The sequence below is a fragment of the Leptosomus discolor genome, chromosome 3 (genome assembly GCF_034619465.1).
Source record: "Leptosomus discolor isolate bLepDis1 chromosome 3, bLepDis1.hap2, whole genome shotgun sequence".
In the NCBI taxonomy this organism is placed as follows: Eukaryota; Metazoa; Chordata; class Aves; order Leptosomiformes; family Leptosomidae; genus Leptosomus; species Leptosomus discolor.
The window spans coordinates 58,248,651-58,260,658 of NC_141393.1; positions in this window are offsets into that span (position 1 = coordinate 58,248,651).

The window sequence follows — 12,008 nt, forward strand, 5'->3', positions numbered from 1 at the left end:
CACTGGGGCTCAGGCTCATGCTGCAGAGGAAGACAAGAGCCCCAGCTCTTCCATGGAGATTCTCTGCTCCATATACCCAAACACTTGAGCCCATGGAAACAAGACCTGTCAGGGTATCAAATTAAATGTCTTGGTGTATTCTAGCTACTTCAGTGAGTCATTTTCTCTCTTAAATGGTCCTTACCAGGGCAGAGAACTTACCAAGGGCTGATTCCCATCAGTTCAGCTGGGCTTTCAAAGGCAGATCAGGATCTTCAAAACCTTGCAGAATTTTTCTTCAGTTGCCTGTTGAGCCAGCCTTCATGTCCTACCACTTCTGGCTTCAGGTATAGCTTTTTGATTGCTGAGAGACAACAGTCTTTCCCTTCATTTTGCTAATTAGTCTTAACCTACAATGAGTGTCCTAAAAGGAGAAAAGTTCTCTGAATCTATGTTTCCCTGTACAAAACGAGGAATATCATTGTGTTTTCCCACCCTTCCTCTTGCCGGATAAGCAGAGGTTCTTTGAAGAGACGCAGTCCCACTCTGTGTGCAACTATGGCTTTCAGCAGCAGTCTCTCACCCTGGGATAAGTCTCCGAGTGCTTCGATGAGACAAAGAATAAATACATTTTAATTTGCTCATTATTGGAATAATGGATGCTATATATGAAATTAATCATATTCACTAATAGAAAACAAACCTGACAACCTCAGCGTCATTACCTGGCCGAGTGCTACACCTCCTAATGTGTCATAGTTACCTTACAAATAACATTATTCTGACTGTGGAGCCCTGTCTCTGCAAACTAAGCAACCGCCTGCTGCATTTTTCTAGCTTGGCAGCTTGATGATAACAATTTAACACAGAGAAGCACATTAACTGAATCCTTGTAGGAATCTGCTCCAAATAAAAAGATTGTATTTCAGGTGGCCAGGTTTTTAACCCAAAGTTACTGGATTAACTGCCCTCTTGACATCGAGGACAAACTGTCAGGATAGATGGCTTAGGTTGTGCAAAGCTTCGTGTTTGCCTTTTTTGCCATATTTTTTGTTTCAAATGACTTTGCCACAGACTAAACCCAAGATGTGCCCATATGACACAGCTTGCTCAACCTTTGACACAATTGACTTAGCTGTTAATCATTTGCCCGTGACAAAAAAACCCAAACACTTACACAAAAGACCTCTCCATACACAGGACCTTTGCTGGCTGGGAAATGCAGTAAACATCCAGTATTTCAATAGCAGCAAAAGAGAAGCTAAGATTATAAGCACAGAGCACCCTCTAGATTTAACTGCAAATCATGACAGTGATCCTGGTGTGTGAAGATCTCAAGGCAACATGCTCCTGTTTGCTGCTTGTCTCTGTTTTGCTGTCTCTCACCACACACACCTTAGTGGTGAACATAGTCGGTCCTGAATTTGCCAGAAGGAAGTTAGGTTAAAATAGGAGCAGGGACCCAAAAGACAGAATTTCCTACATGTTAACATACTTTTCAGAGAGATTTGAAAAGCAAAATCAGGTATTCCACCTAATTCATGATCTGGTTTAGTTAGAGGTAGGTCTAACACATAAAACTTACGACAACCACTACAGCTCATTTTCTGCTTTCTTGCAGTTTGGGGCTTAGTATGTCCAAGGATCAGAGGGAATGTTGCTTCGTAACACCACCTGTGTCCTCTTTTCCCAGTCTTGTTCCTTCTTCATCGCTGACTGTAAAAGCTGTGGCTGTCTGCTGAGCTGTTTTTAAGTCCCAAAGCACTTAGCGCTAACAACACTGTAAGTCACTGAATGTGAGTTTCATCACAGTTGAAAATGAAGCCTAAGAGTCCACAATGAACATCAAGCTTTCAAGTGCAATGCATTCTTTGCAAAGTTCATAATACCAATGTAAGTTTGTGATCCCTTGCTCCCTGTAAATAAAACCTATACAGTTTCACCAAATATGATTTTTTTTTTTAAAATGGCAGTTTCCTGTCCGAAGAAACACTGGGAAACACATCAGAGATGAAAGGTCCTCCTTGGAAAGGTTAAGTTGGAGTCAGCAAGCATCTGTTGGTATTGTTAGCACACTTTTCAAAAATATTTTTTTCTTCTTCTTCTCTGAGACAATCTTTTCATTCCCTGCTTCATAACTTGTAATGCATTTCCTTCTGCAGAAGAACACAACCAGCTCATTCAAAGGTAAGAGGAAGCTCATCCACTGATTTTAATGGTGAAGAGCATATGGTGGCAAATATACAGTAAAATTTACAAGTAAGAAACCCTAAGGAATGTTTTCAGACGTTTACTACAACTGACACTGTCGCATGACCATTTTTGTTACTGACACAGTTATTTCCTGGTGGTGAGGCTGGTCTCTGAAAGGCCCTGGACATAAAAAGCTCACCTTGTTGAGTTTAATTCTCCTTTTCTGGCTTGTGATTCACTAAAAATAATGTCTTACAGTGACTCAGTCCAAATTTGGCACAGGTTCACCTACTCTGAAAGCTCAGATTCTAAGGTTCTGTGACAACCCTTAAGGCCCTGTAAGACAGGGGCTGCAGTAATGAGCAGACAGAGAAAGAAAACCCCATGTCCCATGCCTTGTCTCCATCTCCTCTCCATTAGACACCAAGATAACACACACCCAAACTAATTTTCAAACTAGAAACAGCATTTTTTTAAAGAAAAAACCAAGACACTCATAATCTGAATACGTCAAAGGGTACGAAATTTACAAAAATTGCAACATCTTACAGCATTGTAACTTCTGCTTGTTTCTAATACAACTTGCTTCTGACACCGAGAGCTTTTCTTAGACCTCTAATAACTATCTGTTAAAGAAGACAAAGATGCCACAAAAGGTCTTCACACAGCTAGTACCTGACAATAATTCTTCATCATCCTTTATTTTCACAAATGTCTGAGGCTGAATGGACATTGATTTGCTGCCTGTTAACCTGGTTTTCTTTTAATCTATTGTGATTTCCTTTCTTTGCTGGTGAGGAGTATTTATAGAAGTGGTGCTGAGGGAGCTACAAAATGGGGTTGAAAAGCCAGCAAATAATACCAGATCTCAAAAGACCTTTTTTAAAAAAATACATTCTGTATCTGAAGGCTCCTTGAATGAGTAACATTTGAGGGTATTCTTCTTATTGAGATTTTTCAGGTGCTGATAAAACATTTTAGGGGTGATAGATGAGCCACAGGGCAAACACATCCATTGAGATAAGACTATTTAAAGCTCTAAAAACTAATAGCCAGAGAGTCGTTTCACTAATAGACCTGATATTTCCTGGCTCCAGTAGGATAATTTTAGAAAGCGACAGGCAATGTTACAGGTAATCAGGAAATCGTATCAGGATATCTCCCCATATTCCTCACTGTCATGCTGAAATGTATAATTCAGTTTCCCTACACTTCCAGACAGCAAGTAAAGCAAGAAAAAACCCACCCTTTTCCTTCCCCATGCCAGCTCTCTGCTTTACCTCACGTATCAAAAAAAAAAAAAAGAAAAAAAGAGGCTTTTAATGGGGCTGATTCTAAAAACCAAATCAGTATGAGAAGAACAACTTGTGGAGAACCTCGTGACAAGAGAGTTGACAGAAGTACTCTTACAAATCATGACTTTTGCATGTAACATCAGACCGCAGCCAGGAAGAGGGGGCGAGTCCCACTGATTTCACATACGGGAGCGGAACAGAAGGCCAGGAGTAGTGCATGCAGCAGTAAGAACAGTGATAGCGATAGTGTTAGTACAGATGCTTCTGTAGATGATCCAGGCTCACACATTTACCCAAATTCTCCATCTTCTGGTTGCCATATGGACTTTTACTTTGTTCATTCATCACTGTGTGCTTCCCATCTTGGCTTAGAGAGACAATTGTAGACAATGGATTCAAAGCTCTGTAGAAAATCGCCAACAGATAGCCTCTTTCATTTCTTTGAAATGATATTCTTCTGATTGAGAACAGTATTTACCATAAAACTAAAAAATATGAACCTGACAGGAGTGTTTAGAAAGCAAGGGAAGAAAAAGGAAACGATGCATGGAAATACATATCACAACCTAGAAAAAGGAAGAAAGAGCTTAGCTTACCTGTTGCAGCAACTGTCACTGTGTAGTGATTAAAGCCCATAAAACATTGCCTTTAATCCAACGTGAGTTGAAATTGCATATTCCCAGTCTATACAATCAATTGCTTTCCCAGAAGTCACTGACATGGAAAAGAGAGATCTGTCAGAGTCCTCACTTCTGTAAAACCACAGGTTGATTCTGCAAACCATTTGCTGAATAAATTCTCATTACTGCAGGAGATCATGGCCTTAATCAGCATTAGTTAAATAGAGACCATTTCTTGAACTAGTCATGTTTGAGTTGGATACTTTCATGTACAATCTAGAAACTCCTAATGCACTTAACAGTAATATTAACGTAACATAGTACAGTGATGCAGCACAGTAAGAATCAGATTTTTTTTCCCCTTCTGAACAACGCCAACACGCCGCCGAGTCCTTCCTACTTTGCAATTCCTTACCATCACCGGACTAGATCTCAAACCTGCTCATTCTGAATTTTTAAACTGAGTCTGCACAGCAACTACACAACACAGCCAATTTTTCAACATAAACCAACTTCACTGTGGGGGTAACAGGACTATATTTGGCCTACATCGTAAAAACACATTTTAGTTTAAAATCATGCTCAGCTGAGCCTTATTTCACTTTAAGTTGATGTTTTGTAGCTCATTTAAAACTAAAGAGATCACATTTCTCCTTCCAAGGACATCTGAATAGAGTTAGCTACATACAAAGTCAAAATGACATTAATGCTAGCATGTTTTCATCACAACAGAACTATCTTTATTCTTAGGTGGGAGCCAAGTATTTCAATAATGTTCATTGACACAAGCAATGAATGTTTCAGCATGATCTACTGAACATTTCTGGTGGATGAGAAATCAAGAATACAATAAAATATGAGTGCAGACATCCAACCCTCTCTCTCCTCCTGTGTATAGACACGTACTTCTCACCATTAAACTTCAATGTGGTATCTTGCACTTGCTTACTTACGGTACTGTTCTTTATCTCGACTGAGAGATCCAGTACTCAGTACCTCTGAATAGCAAACAATGCTATTTCGCACGTGGCATCAAGAGTTTCACCCCAGCAAAACAGTTCACCCTATGCTACGCATTGCCCCAACCAGTAGAAAGGTCCCACTGAAACAGAAGGTGATATACATTTCACTGGATCAAGGCTTTGCTCGCAATTCTGTGCACATTATTAGAACGTTTTGGGGTTTTTCACTTTCAAAACTGTCATGTTTATATGCACATTTTTTCATTTTTAATCTTACTCGAAGAGGAAAATGTGAGCAAAATCAATTACAGCTTCTCATGCCACAAAGGTACACCAGCTTTGGTAGCACTGCACAGCGCGGTCTGTCCCAGGAACGTGAGATTTGACAGGAAGTGACTAAAGTAGCTAGTGGTTTGGGATGCTCATCCTAAAACACCCAAAAAGAGGCCAAAACCAGGGAGGCAGCAATTAAAAGCAGTGAGTTAAGTATTTGCAAGATAAGTAATACTTCAGAGTGTTTAACATTAGGTACTCCCCAAATCGAGGCACCTTTTTTTTTTCTCCTTTCCCAGATATTTCCACCGTCAAAAATATTGGCTAGGACAGAGATCAACACTGGACTGTATGAATGGCAGAACTGTCACAGAAGAGCAAAAGCTATGCAACAAACTTACTGAAATAATGCCTTTTAAAATGTTTTTATTCATAACAGTATTACATGGTGTGTTACAGAAATTAATGGAAAATTTCTAAAAATTTGTTGGTTTTTGTTGTTGCTGAATGCGTTATACATAAAGTTAAAAATAATGTGTCCGTATATGTTAACAAATGGTCATTATCTGAGGTAAAGTTAAAGTAGGTTTAGAAATGTACTGCAACAGTCATTTTATCTTTCTCATCTTTATTAAAAAAATATGTGTCAGAATGCAGAAATAAAAATGAATGAAAACCACGAAGTAAACATTTTTGCAAAGAAGGTGCCCAGTACGTTATTAGATGAAAGGTTTCATCAGACAATTGGATGACTACGATCTATCAAAATATCTTTTCATGACAGGTAAAGATCAAGGACCTACAGGGGATGATAACAGGATGGCTGGTGGGATTCCCTGGTTTTTTAAATTTGAAGTGACGAATTTAGTGCCAGTGAAGAATGAGGGATTAAACATTTGCACAAGCTGGATATTTTAGTTATCTACAATACTGGTACAGTGCAGAGGCCTTCCAGTCCTCTCAACTCAGCATCTCAACCATGACAAGGACAATCTAACCGTATTACCAGACAATTCAGAATTTGTTTTTATTTATGAGCATTGGTAAAGGCAAGACAAAAGTCCATGGTGATGGTGCAGCTGCCTCTCATGAAACACTAAAATCCCAGCCTCATTCCCTCGGCACCTATTCGTAAATGATCTGCTTCCTACAAATACGATGTCAATGGATCCTCTGAGACATAAAGCTCTTCTTTTTCTTTCTTCGTTTTACCCCGTAACTGGAAACGCACTGACGATGCTAAACCCCAAATGCCTATGATGAACCAAAATTGTCTTCATGGTTCCATACGTAGGACAAAACCCAGAAAAGCCACGGAGGAGGAAAGTAGCACCACTGTGCAAATTAGGAAAATATTCTTCAAGAAATGTCCTTCAGAAACGCTTTTACCTCTGCTTTTAATCCTGAAACACTCAATCCGCCAAGTTTTAATTTATCTTCTCCAGTTAGAAAACTTGGTCCTTCTTCTGATGGGAAAATAAGATTTGCTACAAAGCTGTTTGCACATGACTAAGGAATAAGCATCAAATGACTGTGAATGAGGATAAAAGTTCTCTGCTCTGCAGGTTCATTAGGTCTATTCACAGCTAATTTTTGATTCACATACATTCTGTAATGCACATTTCTCTAATTCCTCTAATTCAAAATAAAAGACTGGAATCATGTTGTGAGATTTGGTTGTATATATCAACAATTGCCACCCCAGGTATTCTGTCTTCTAAACCATTTTTAGCTTATAACAGAGATGAAAGAAAGTAAAAATATTTATAACTCCAGGCCTATTTTAATCATGACAAAAATGTAAATCCTAATGTGTCAATTTAAAAACAAAATCTGCACAATAACCCTAAAAACTGATTAATAATTTGACCTCTTTAACCTTTTTCCTTTTTCTATTTTTTTCTTTTTTCTTTTTTTTTCTTTTTTTCTTCTTTTTTTTTTTCTTTTTAGTGTTAAACCACTAAATTCAATATACTGTAACTGCATAGGAACATCAGGAAAACACATTTGACCTGTATAACAATTCTCTGTAGGGCAAAAATATATAGATTCTTTATGAAAATCATGTGCTAAACATATGAACCCAAACACTGCACTTTTGCTTCATAAATGTAAAAAAAGAAAGTTTTAAATTCTTTTGTCCCGTGTGTAAACAGTTTGATGATTTCTATGCAGAGGTTCAAAGGAATGCCTATGAAATACGAGTTCTTGTAAGTGGAGCATGTCTATGTGATAATGCTAGATCATAAAATCATGTGTTCCCATTAATTTCACTAGTCGCTGTCAAGCTGACTGCTTTTGGCAAATGCACTTAAGCTTCAGCCCATTACCGTAAGCACGTGAAAAAACGTACGTGATGTGAGAACCACAAACTGGGTTTGCCACACCTCCCAAGCACTGCAACTTGCTACCTTCTCTACTGTGTAATGGCATTAGTAAAAGAACTTTCATAACATTTATATTTACAAAAAACCTGGCAATTTTCATTTGAACTCCTTAAAGCCATTTCCCCTTAAACATTTAAAGAGCTTAACAGTAAGATTTTTTCAAGTTATAAAATAAAAATCCCATTTGATTTTTCTGATGTACAAAAAGTGATAAAGATGAACAATTTGATCACAGAATCAGTTTGTTATTCCAAAATCCATGCCGTCCTTGTCCCATTTGTAAAGTCTGCTCATCCAAATTCCTAAACCAGTATCATACCAGTATTATTTGGCAAATGATCTCTTTTTTTTCATCAAAAATGGCACACAGAGAAGAAAACACTTGTCTGCATAGCATTACAGCAGCAAGATACTGAAGAAATAAAAATATTCCTTTTCTGCACTTCATTTAGATTTTCCTAGGAAATACTCTTTCGTTTTTCCTCAGTGGGACTCGATGTCCTTTCTCTACCCACAACATGAATATTCAAACAGAAAGCAGCATTTCTTCCTCATGATGCGCTACAACTTAAAGGTCCATTTGGCAACATTTTCAGTCAGGATGGATAAACAACCGAGTTTTATTCTGCGGTTTCAAGTTAGGAATCATTTCCGCAGGAGTCATTTTGCTGTTATATCTGTCACTCATACAAAACTACAGAATAAGAAATTAAAAAAAAAAAAAAATGACACCGCCAGTATTTTTTTTGTTATTGTTTAAATATGTCTACACAGAGGGGAAAAAAAAAGTCAGGATCAGCCTGCTGTAAATGATGATGAAAAACATGTCACCATGACATAAAAAGTGCTGACTTGTGCCCAAAAGGCTGTTGAATGATAATGCCACTGCTACACACAGACTCTGCTTTTTGCTCAAAAGAAAAAGAATGTCTAATATTCAATAAATTTCAGACGCTCATTATTTATATGTGGCACACAGAAGGTAACAGATGTTTAAAAGGAGACCAAGGAGTAAGATTTCCTAGTCTGGATACCCATGACTTGTGAGGATGGGACTGGACTTGTGGTATGATAAGCAGGGAGTTTTTATTTTGTGCTGCCATAGGAATCTGCCATTGGTTGGGGGAAAAAAAAAAAAAAAAATAATCAGGAACACTTGTAGAGCCAGTCCAGGAGGACAATCATCTCTCCTTGTCAGACAAAATCAGTCGGAAAAAAGCATGAAAGCCAAAGGCCTGCCAGGTTGTTGGGTTTCGTTTCAGTCTTGGAGCACCACAAGCCTGTACCAATGCTATTTCTTAGGTCTGTTGATCTGGGCGTAGAGAGGTTCTGTTTCCTGGGGATAACAAAAATAAAATAAGCAAAGATGTCTCCAGACAAGTTTTTAGAACATTTTTAGAACATCTGCTTGAGAACAGCAATACCTCGTGAGTCAAAACCCAAAGGAAGTATTTGTTTTCTGTGCTGCCTTGAGTGATCACAGCACTCCAGACGAATTGGGAAGAAAATGTGGTATTATTTCAGAAAACGAATGCTTACTATCAATTTCTTCTTCCAGCATTGCCGTGCACCGATCCTCAGGAGGTATTGCTGGGCATAGACATATGAAGAAATGAAATGATATTTATATGACTAGATGTTTTGAAGTTTACAGACCAGAAATGCAGCTGGCGTAAAACGCTGTTTCTCCTACCAGGCTGAGACACCCCCAGCAGCACAACAGCAGAACGTAGCTGTGCATTTTACAAAACTCATGGAGAAAAACACTTGCAAACAGAAACGGCCACTGCAAGCTGAGCTAGTGAAGCTGTGATGGGATTTAAAATAACAATGAGTTGCTTATGAAGAACGAGGAAAGCTAGCTCTGTGCAGTTTGATTACGAGTCTGTATAACAATTAGTACAATCATTAAAGCTGGGAGGAAAACGTGTCGATTTGCTAACTGATAATTTCTTGGGAATTTCCTGGATGCGGAGGGAAAAAAAGCTGCCACGTTCTTCAGTGCTGCTTCATAGCTGACACCCTTTCTTAATACTATGTTCATCTTGGCTGCAGTGGGAAGCAAACCATCCATGGACCCTGGAATCCATTCTACTTCATTTTCAGAAACTAATTTATTAAACTAAGAATGACATCTAAAAAAAGAACAAGACAGGCAGAAATGCTAATTAATGCCATATTGCATTAACTCTCTACAGCTTGATAAATATTCAAATACCATACCACAATGTTGAATTTAACTCATGTTATAGCAGCATCAGCAGAAGCTGACTTTGAGCGAAAAAACTCTGAAGGCTGGCATATCACTGGACACTGCGGAGCACAGAAATGTCTGTGAGGGAATGGCACATGCTTATAAAAATGATGCTGCTGATGAGAAAACCAGCCCAAAGGTGGATCTGTAGGGTTATATTTACTCCGTGCCCAGGGTGCCTGGCCAGTGCTTCAGGCTGTGCCCCATCCCAGTGCCCTGTCCCGCTTCACTGTGTATCTTGTGTTGAATACAGAGCAACACAACAAATCCAAAATATGACCTGTTTTCTCCATGCCAAGAAAAGTTGTTTCTTATCCCTTGAAATGACTAAATTTCTGGAGCTCACAAAGACTCTGCTTCCCCATCTCCTACCTGCATGAAACCCTCAGTACACTGCAAGCATTACAAGAGGATGAGAGAAATCCTTTGGAATGATTAAATAAAGGCTGCTGAAATTATCCTCAGCAAGAAGCAAATATATTTTGTGACCTTGAAAAACCAAAGGTAATCAGAAGAGATGACAGAGTAAATAACTGCATTTCACGTACTGTGTGTTACGTCTACCTATGCCAATTTTCATGTACTGCAGACATGAAGCTGGCAGAATGATCTATCACCACTAGTTCAGAAAGAAGCTGTACTAATTAATGTGGGAACCTGACACACACCAGGCCATTCCTCAGGCATTTGCTGAACCTGAGGTGATTGCAAAGGGAAGTGAAAAGGAAGGAGAAGAAGAAAAGGGGAGGGAGGAAGAACATCCCTTTGGAACAAAAGATGTCAGTTTTTCAAATGCCTTCGGGGAAAAAAAAAAAAAGACCTTTTCAAAATGTCAAGCGTGCTTGTTAGAGCTGTCCTCAAATATCTTTCAGATATGCAGATGCACTTAAGTAACAGGTGTCCTAAAGTGTCACTGAACTTGATAACCTTGGAAGAGGGGGTGGAGTTCATCATTGGTTATTAGCACTTTCAGTAACGCATGAGACAGCCTTCAGAATTAGAAATTTCTTTTATTTGCACCCAACATTTATATGAACATACACTTCACATGGCAAAGGTCTGCATTTCTCACTGATTTGAGCAGTTTTTCTTCCAGTAGACCAGAGCATTTTGAATGAAAAGTGTACTCTTATGTCTTCCTTCTAGTTGATTTCCCTCTTCAGATGTCTAAACGAGAAATTAATTTCAGTAATTGTGTGCAATCTTCCCAGTCGAAGTTTTTTGTCAATGACTGAGATTGGGTTTTAGTATCATTTTGAGATAATTCAAGCAGTGCATCTTGCTTGTAGCCCAGCGTTGGAAATGGTTCTGTATAGTATAGATAATGATGCTCAAGAGAGGAAAAGAGAGCAGAAAGGGACAGACAAGAAGCAAAAGGACAGTCGAGTGCTGTTGGCTTCATAGATAGCTTCTCTCACAATGCCAGGCAGGGGGGCTTTCACAAGCATTATTTTGGAGGGTCTTGGAAGCAGAAATATCCCCCCCCCTTTTTTTTTTTTTTTTTTTATTTTTTTTTTTTTTTTTTTTTTTACATACTCCATGCAAAAGTCACAGGGAATGTCATTAAAAGGCAGGCGAGCCTAACTGTTCTCACAGCATTGGAATCATCTCACTGATGTTTTCTGCTATCTACTTCTACCACTGTGTTAGGAACAGATCCAGAGGGAAGGAAATAAAAGAATGGGTCTTTGTCAGTAAAAAAAAAAAAAAAAAAAGAAAAAAAGAAGAGGAAACAAATAAAATATTAAACAAAGATTCTAATTCACATAAACAACCTGAATGTTAAAGTGTTTTCCATTCTATAGGATTGGCCCAGAAGCACTTCTGATGTGCTTTCATCAACTCACAGGGAGAAACCAAGAAAACAACTGGCAGCATCTTTTTTTGCTGCTAAATCCTACTTGAAGGCTTTGGGGATATGCAATTTCTGGCAGACGCTGGAAAAGTAAGTGTTTTCCTTTATGTTTGGAAGCTGCTATCAAAGTAGTGTTTAGCTATATTCTCACATACTAATGGGGCTCTTTAAGTTGAACAGTTGCCTTTAA